The sequence below is a fragment of the Dipodomys merriami genome, unplaced genomic scaffold (genome assembly GCF_024711535.1).
Source record: "Dipodomys merriami isolate MVZ:Mamm:240054 unplaced genomic scaffold, mDipMer1.0.p SCAF_92, whole genome shotgun sequence".
Taxonomy (NCBI): domain Eukaryota; kingdom Metazoa; phylum Chordata; class Mammalia; order Rodentia; family Heteromyidae; genus Dipodomys; species Dipodomys merriami.
Window position 1 is genome coordinate 1,102,635 of NW_027206535.1, and position 9,052 is coordinate 1,111,686.

Genomic DNA, 9,052 nt, shown 5'->3' on the forward strand with positions numbered 1-9,052 from the left:
AGTAGGAAGCCATGAGTTCAATCCTCTACACCCCTAAATTCTCTTGAACTCTGGACCTCGACTCTGCCCTTCAGCTCTTCAGGTCAATGCTAGCACTTTACCACTTGAACTACAGTGCCACTTCCAGTTTTATAGTGGTTTATTGGAGATAAGAGTCTCACAGGCTTTCCTGCCCAGGCTGGCTTTGTTTGACCTGTGAGCCTCAGATCTCATATTCCTGAGTAGCTAGGATTATAGGCGTGAGCCATCAGCACCGGCTTAGAGTGTCTTTTCTATCGGATGGCTACATCCATCTTCAGGATTTCCACTTGGCCATCTCATTTTTGCCCCCACCGTCCATGGAAATTGCTTCATCAAGGCCACCAAAGACCTCCTGGTCATATTCAATGAACAGCTCTTCAGTCTTTTTCCTTTTGCCCTCTTTGTGGCATTTGACCCTGTTGACCTTTCCTTCCTTGAAATTTTCTCCTCTTTTGCCTCCTGGGGTTCTTTTTTCTCTTGACTGAGATGAGGGGCTTAATACATATATATTTCTCAAGCGAATGAATGGCTTCCCTTCTAATAATGTGGTCTTTCTCAACTTTCTCTGACCTCTTCTTAAATGTTGGTGATCCCTGGGGTCATACTTAGCCACCCCCTGGCTGTGGACATTCCCATTGGTTAAAACAATCCACGCCAAGTTAAAATAATGACGTGCTTCTCTCCACTAAATCTAAGTCTTCAGGTCTTTCTCCTGAGCTCCAGACTCATTGCTGATTGGATACTTTGATTTGGATTTTTTTTAATGTGTATTTACCACTTAGTGTGAAGCTAGGAAGCTTGCCTTTTATCTTTCTATCCCTAGCACTTTGTCATAATCTCTGGCATGCAGCAAGAAAAAGAAGAAATAAATGCACCAAAGATTAAAGAGGGACAAAAGATGAAAAGCTGTGAACTATCTCCAGCTGCAAGTCGTTTGACTGTTTAAAGTCACATTGAACTTTCTCTTCCTGAACTGACAAAAGAAACTGATCTTTAAAATGGTGAACCCTGGAAAATGAACTATGTAACTTGTGAACAGGGACAGGAGGGAGAAACATGAGGAAAGCAAAGGGAGGGGTGATATTATCCAAATCAGCAATGAACTCATTATCTGACCTACAGAGTGACACCTCTTTTTTTTTTTTTTTTTTTGGTCATGTAGCTTGAACTCAGGGCCTGGGTACTATCCCTGAGCTCTTTTACTCAAGGCTAGTGTTCTACCACTTTGAACCACAGCACCACTTCAGATTTCCTGACAGTTAATTGGCAATAAGAGTCTCATGGACTCTCCTGCCTGGGCTGGCTTCAATCTGCAATCCTCAAATCTCAGCCTCCTGAATAGCGAGGATTATAGGCATGAGCCACCAGTGCCCAGCTGTATGACACCTTAATAAAATTTAAAAAATGGTGATGCTCGACTAGAACTGGGGTATAGCCAGTGGTAGAAAGCATGTTAGGCCGGGCACCAGTGGCTCACTCCTGTAATCATAGTTACTTAGGTGGCTGAGATCTGAGGATTATGGTTCAAAGCCAGCCTGATCAGGAAAGTCCATGAAATTCTTTTTTTTTTTTTTGTCAGTTGTGGGGCTTGAACTCTAGGCCTGGGCTCTGTCCCTCAGCTCTTCAGCTCAAGGCAAGTGCTCTACCACTAGAGCCACAGCGCTACTTCCAATTTTTCTGTTGGTTTATTGGAAATAGGAGGTTCATGGCCTTTCCTGCCCAGGCTAGCTTTGTTGTTGTTATTGTTGTTGTTGTTTGTTTTTTTGTTTTTTTGGGTCCAGTTGTGGGGCCTGAACTCTGGGCCTGGGCGCTGTCCCTCAGCTCTTCAGCTCTTGGCTAGCGCTCTACCACTTGAGCCACAGCGCCACTTCCAACTTTTTTTTCTTTTTGCTTATGTGGTGCTGAGGAATCGAACCCAGGGCCACATGCATGCAAGGCAAGCGCTCTACCACTGAGCCACCCTTCTAGCCCCCCAGGCTAGCTTTGAACTGAGATACTCAGATCTCAGTCTCCTGAGTAGTTAGGATTACAGGGGTGAGCCACCAGAGCCTGGCGGATGAAATTCTTTTTTGGGGGGGGGTCCAGTCGTGGGGCCTGAACTCTGGGCCTGGGCGCTGTCCCTCAGCTCTTCAGCTCAAGGCTAGCGCTCTACTACTTGAGCCACAGCGCCACTTCTGGCTTTTTTCTTTTTGCTTATGTGGTGCTGAGGAATTGAACCCAGGACCTCAGGCATGCAAGGTAAGTGCTCTACCACTGAGCCAACTTCACAGCCCTGAAATTCTTATCTTGAGTAAAATACTCAGAAAAAGCCAGAAGTAGCGCTGTGGCTCAAGTGGAACACTAGCCTTGAGCAAAAGAAGCTCAGGGACAGTGTGTAGGCCCAGAGTTCAAGCCCCAAAACCAGTAAAAATGCAAGCAAACAAGCAGATTAGCGTATGAAGTATTGTGTTCAATCTCCTGCCCAAACATGAACCTCAGCTGAGCCAAATTTGGGACTTTTCCATTCTAAGTGCTTTTATTCTGCTTTTTTTTTTTCCTTTGTGATACTGGGTTGAGTTAGAGCTTCATGCTTGGGAAGCAGCTGTTCTATGATTTGAGCTATCCTCACTCTATGTCTTAAGGCTTCAGTTATTTTTCAGGTAGAGTCTCACATTCTTGTCCATGCCAGTCTGACCTCAATCCTCCTACTTAAGCTTCCTAAGAAGCAAAAAATAGCAGGCGTAGCCACCATGCTTTTTCATTGAGATGAGTCCTCCCTAACTTTTTACCTGTGCTGGACTCAAACCTCCATATTTCCAATCTCTGCCTCTCAAGTAGCTACGATTACAAGTATGAACCACACTGTAACTGGCAACAACTTCCTCCTCCTCGGCTTCCTTCCTCCTTCCTTCCTTCCTTTCTTTTTCTCCTTCTTCTTCTTCTAATGCTTGAGATTGAACCCAGAACCACATGCATGCTGGGCAAGTGCTCTACCACTGTGCTTTACCCATAACTTTTATTCTGTTTCAAATAGAGATTATTAAGAGCTGGTAGCATGGCTCAGATGGTAGACAGCCTGCCTAGCAAGCACGTGGCCCCAAGTTCAAACCTCAGTTTTACCGTATATAAATAAATATAATATAATCAAAGAGAGATGATTCAAAAAGGTATTACTGGCTTCCTGTGGTTAACTAGTAAAAAGGGTACAATCTGGAGATATTAAGACTTAGATTAACTTCTAGTTAACAGGTTTGGACAAACCAGTTATATTCAATGGATGTTGTGCCTAACTGCCTACTTCATGGAGGTTGTGAAATGTCTCATAAACTCAGAGTGGTACATACATTTAAGATGCCATCATTGAACCAGGTTTTTGTTTGTTCTGTTTTTGTTTTGGGCAGTACTGAGGCTTGAACTCAGGGCCTGTGCTGGCTAGACAGGCACTCTACCACTGGAGCCAGGCTCCCAGCCCTTGAATCAGGTTTTGTTTATTCAGAGTAGCATTTAAAATCATCCAGATGACAGCAAGTACCCCAAAGCCTAGAATTTATATAGAGAATTCTGACCACAGATGTTGCAATATCCAACTGTCTTCTTGTTTCCCTAGTTTTTTGTTTTTTTTTTTTTTTTTTTTTTTTTTTTTTGTCGGTCATGGGGCTTGAACTCCGGGCCTGGGCGCTGTCCCTCAGCTCTTCAGCTCAAGGCGAGCGCTCTACCACTTGAGCTACAGCGCCACTTCCGGTTTTCTGGTGGTTTATTGGAGATAGGAGTCTCACGGTCTCTCCTGCCCGGGCTGGCTTTGAACCTCGATCCTCAGATCTCAGCCTCCTGAGTAGCTAGGATTACAGGCGTGAGCCACCAGCGCCCGGCTTTGTTTCCCTAGTTTTTGTGTGTTTCCTTCCTTCCCTTCCTTTCTTTCTTTCTTTCTTTCTTTCTTTCTTTCTTTCTTTCCTTTCTTTCTTCCTTTTTTTTTTTTTTTTTCTTGTTCTAGGGCTTGAACTCAGGGCCTGGGCACTGTCCCTTAGCTTCATTTGCTCAAGGCTAGCACCCTATCACTTAAGCCACAGCACGACTTCTGACTTTTCTTTTTCTTTCTTTTTTCTTTTTTTTTTTTTTTTTTTTGTCAGTTGTGGGACTTGAACTCTGGGCTTGGGTGCTGTCCCTGTGCTCTTCAGCTTAAGGCAAGTGCTCTACCGCGTGACCCACAGTACCACTTCAGTTTTCTAGTGGTTTATTGGAGATAAGAGTCTCACAGACTTTCCTGCCCAGGCTGGCTTTGAACTGTGATCCTCAGATCTCAGCCTCTTGAATAGCTAGGATTACAGATATGAGCCACCAGCGCCCAACTACTTCTGACTTTTTCTGTTTATGTGGTACTGAGGAATCTAACCAAAGGCTCGTGCATACTAGGCAAGCACTGTACCACTAAGCTACATTCCCAACCCCTCCCTAGTCTTCTCTTATTGTATTAATTTTATTATCACTGTTCTTCTAAAAGTTCCTCCTTTCTCTTTTAATTTGCTAATTATATGTGATAAGTTCAGAGATTGCTATAAGGAAGTATAGATTGAGAGAAAATAAAAGAAAGCCTTATTCCGATGTAAATTTAAATGGACATTCTGAGACTGTCCCCCTGCTGGTAGCAGTCACTGGCTTGAACTCAAGGTCTAGGCGCTGTCTCTGAGCTTCTTTTGTTCAAGGCTAGCACTCTACCACTTTTAGCCACAGTGCCACTTCCAGTTTTCTAGTGATTAATTGGAGGTAAGAGTTTCATGGACTTTTCTGCCCTGGCTGGCTTTGAACTGTGATTCTCAGATCTCAGGTAGGATTACAGGTTTGAACCACCAGCACCTGGCTTTCTTTCGTGTGTGTGTGTGTGTGTGTGTGTGTGTGTGTGTGTGTGTGTGTGTGTGTGTTATGTGTGTGCACATGCGCAAGGCTACTTTGTCTTGAATTCAGGGCCAGGGAGTCTGACCTTTAGCTTTTTTGCTCAAGGTTAGTGCTCTACACCTTGAGTCATAGCTCTACTTTTGGCTTTTTGGTCATTACTAGAGAGAAGAGCTCATTTCTGCTTGGGCTGGCTTCAAATCTTGACCCTCAGATCTCAGCCTCTGGAGTAGCTAGGATTACAGGCGTGAGCCACCGGAGCCTAGCTTCTCCCTTACCTTTTTTTTTTTTGGTTGGTCATGGGGCTTGAACTCTGGGCCTGGGCGCTGTCCCTCATCTCTTCAGCTCAAGACTAGCACTCTACCACTTGAGCCATAGCACTACTTCCAGTTTGCTGGTGGTTAACTGGAGATAAGAGCCTCAGGGACATTCCTGCCTGGGCTGGCTTTGAACCATGATCCTCAGATCTCAGCTTCCTGAGTAGCTAGGATTATAGGCGTGAGCCAGCAGCACCAGCCTCCCTTCCCTCTTGAAACCTGGACATGTTTTTTTTTTTTTGGGGGGGGGGGTCCGGTGTGGTACCTGAACTCTGGGCCTGGGCGCTGTCCCTCAGCTCTTCAGCTCAAGGCTAGCACTCTGCCACTTGAGCCATAGCACCACTTCTGGCTTTTTTCTTTTATTTTTTTGCTTATGTGGTGCTGGGGAATCGAACCCAGGGCCTCAGGCATGCAAGGCAAGTGCATGTGAGGCAATCACTCTACCCCTGAGCCACCTTCCCAGCCAAGCCTGGACATGTTTTGAAATTATTCTTTCAGCAAGTATTTACTGTGCACAATAAAACTTGGTGTCTGTCTTCAAGGGGTTTACAGTCTAATGGGAAGTCTAGTCTAGGGCAATTAGCAAAGCAAAGAAGTGTAAGTCACAAGCCCCCCCACATCTTGTGTTTTTATTCTTCTTCTTATCTTCCAACTAGGTAATATGTTTCTCATAAAGATGACTTACTTCTGTGATTTTGGTGGTGTCACCAAGTGTTTTGTCCCCAGAGTATAATGTGCTCAGTGTATTGATAGGGCATACAGAAGCAGAACACTGTTGTGCCATGCTGATGATGTATGACTTCATAAACTTGCCAGGTAATTTATCAGGAAAAGAAAAGAGAGGGACTGGGAAAGTGGCTCAGGGGTAGAGTGATTGCCTCACATGCATGAGGCCCTGGGTTTGATTCCTTAACACCACATAAACAGAAAAAACTAGAAGTGGTGCTATGGCTCAAGTGGTAGCGTGCTAGCCTTGAGCTGAAGAGCTGAGGGACAGCGCCCAGGCCCAGAGTTCAGGCCCCATGACTGACAAACGTGCTTGAGAATCATATAAAATTCTCATTCTGCCCCGTGCTAGCTCATTGACCTCTTTAAGATTTCGGGTTTTTTTCCCATCAGCAGAAAAGGACGTAGTGACATTTAATTCACAAAGTACCATGAGGATTAAATAGGCGATTTTGGTAACATCTAACAAACTACACAAATGCTAGTCCCTTTCCTCACCTCTCACTTCCTTCTTCTGAACATTTAGTTCATTGTTTTTATTTATTTTTAGTTTTGAGACACAGTCTTGCTATGTAGCCCAGGCTGGCTTCAAATTCACAATCTTCCTGTATCAGCCTCCTAAGAGCTGGGATTATAGGCATGCACCACTACCCAGTGTCATTCTTTTCCATCTGCCCCTACACCTTACTCTTTTCCATTTTCTTTTCTTCCTTTTTTTCTTTTGTGCCAGTTCTAGGGCTTGAACTCAGGGCTTCATGCTCTCATTTGGCTTTTTTACTCAAGGTGAGAGCTTTACCACTTGAGCCTTACCTCCATTCGTGGCTTTTTGCTGTTTAATTGGAGATAAGAGTTTCACAGACTTTCTTGCCTGGGCTGACTTTGAACCTCTTTCTTCAGATGTCAGCCTCCTGAATAGTAAGAACAGCAAGAGAATGGTTCTCCTTTGTATTTCCTTAGCCTATCTCTCCACTGGCGCTTTTCTTAGCCAATGACAAGTATACTAAACCAAAAGCTAAAAATAGTCTTCCTCTCAATCCAGTTCTCCATTCCCTTAAGCTTTCTATTTCTCTTCATTCCTTGTCACTAAACTCTTTCAAAGAGTTGTCAACCAGCTAGGAAGAGTGGCACTTGACTATAATCTCAGTACTGAGAGACTAAGGCAAAGGGATCTTGAGTTTGAGGTCATCAAAGGACTACATAATGAGATCCTATCTATTAATTTAAGGAGTTGTCAACTGTTCACAATCCAAGTTGTAACAAGGACTTTCAGCTCCACTCAGGGTGATAAAGAGGCGAGAATACGTGTACAAAGTCTTCAAAGTGGAGAACAAATGGGTTCAGATCAGAAGCACGCTGACTACTTTTACTTCTAAATTTCTATACATTCTTTAACCAATTGTTTTTTTTTTTTTTAATACTTTCCCTTCTAGGATCACCCTATCCTAAACATGGTCTCACTATGCAGCCCAGGTTGACCTAGAACTTGAGATCTTCCCTCCTCAGCCTCCCAAATACTGGGATTTCAGCCATGTTCCACTATTCTCTGACTAAAATTTCTTTTTTTCCCACTTGTGCTACAGCTCCACTTCAGGCTGTGTGTGTGTGTGTGTGTGTGTGTGTGTGTGTGTGTGTGTGTGTGTGTGTGTGTGTGTGTGTGTGTGTGTGTGTGTGTGTGTGTGTGTGGTCAAGGGGCTTGAATTCAGCCTGGGCACTGCCCCTCAGCTCTTCAGCTCAAGGCAAGTGCTCTACCATTTGAGCCACAGCGCCACTTCCAGTTTTCTGGTGGTTTATTGGAGATAAGAGCCTCACGGACTTTCTTGCCTGGGCTGGAACAGCAATCCTTAGTCTCAGTCTCCTGAGTAGCTGGGATTACAGGTGTGAGCTACCATCGCCTGGTTTCAAGCTTTTTTAAAGTAATTTATTGGAGATGAAGCTCAGATCTGGGCACTAGTGGTTCATGCCTATAATCGTAACTACTCAAGAGGCTGAAATGTCTGAGGGTCATGGTTCAAAGACAATCCAGATAGGAAAGTCCGTGAAACTCTTCTTTCCAATTAACTACCAAACAGGGGCTGAGAAGGTGGCTCAGTGGTAGAGTGCTTGCCTTGCATGAATGAGGCCCTGGGTTCGATTCCTCAGCACCACATAAGTAAAAAGAAAAAGGCTGGAAGTGGTGCTGTGGCTCAAGTGGTAAAGCACTAGCCTTTAGCTGAAGAGCTGAGGGACAGCGCCCAGGCCCAGAGTTCAGGCCCCACAACTGGAACCCCCCCAAAAAACAAAACAAAACCAATTAACCACCAAGCTGGAAGAAGAGGTGTGGTTCAAGGGGCAGACCATGAACTTTTAGCAAAAAAGCTCTGTGACAGCTCCCAGGCGCTGGGTTCAAGCTCCAGGATTGGAGCACATGTGTACGTGTGTCCACATACACCTCACAGACTTTCCTACCAGGCTGGCTTTGAACTAAGATCTTCAGATCTCAGCCTCCTGAGAAGCTAGGATTACAGGCATGAGCCATCGGTACCTGGTAAACCCGAGCTCTTTTGCCACAACTGAAACACTTGAACTTAGGGCCTTGAACTCTTGCTCTGCTTTTTTTTTTTTTTTTTTGTCGGTTGTGGGGCTTGAACTCTGGGCCTGGGCGCTGTCCCTCAGCTCTTCAACTCAAGGCAAACACTCTACCACTTGAGCCACAGCACCACTTCTGGTTTTCTGGTGGCTTATTGGAGATAAGAATCTCATGGACTTCTGCCCAAGCTGGCTTTGAACGGAGATCTTCAGATCTCAGCCTCCTAAGTAGCTAGGATTACAGGCGTAAGCCACCAGTGCCTGGTTATTACTCTGCCTTTTTTATTTATGGCTAGTGCTCTGCCAGATGAGCCGTGTCTCCATTTCTAGCTTTTTGCTGGTTAACTGGAGATAGGAATCTCTTGAGACTTGTCTACTCTTGGATTTGCAGATCTTAGCCTCCTGAGTAGCTAGAATTCTATGCATGAGCCACACCAGCACCTTGCTTAAGCATAAATGCTTTAAAGCCTTTCATATCCTGGACTTTTTTCCTTCAGTTCTCAGACAACCTGTTCTCCAGACATACAAAACAAGCCATCGCTTCTGGTGAGTGCCAC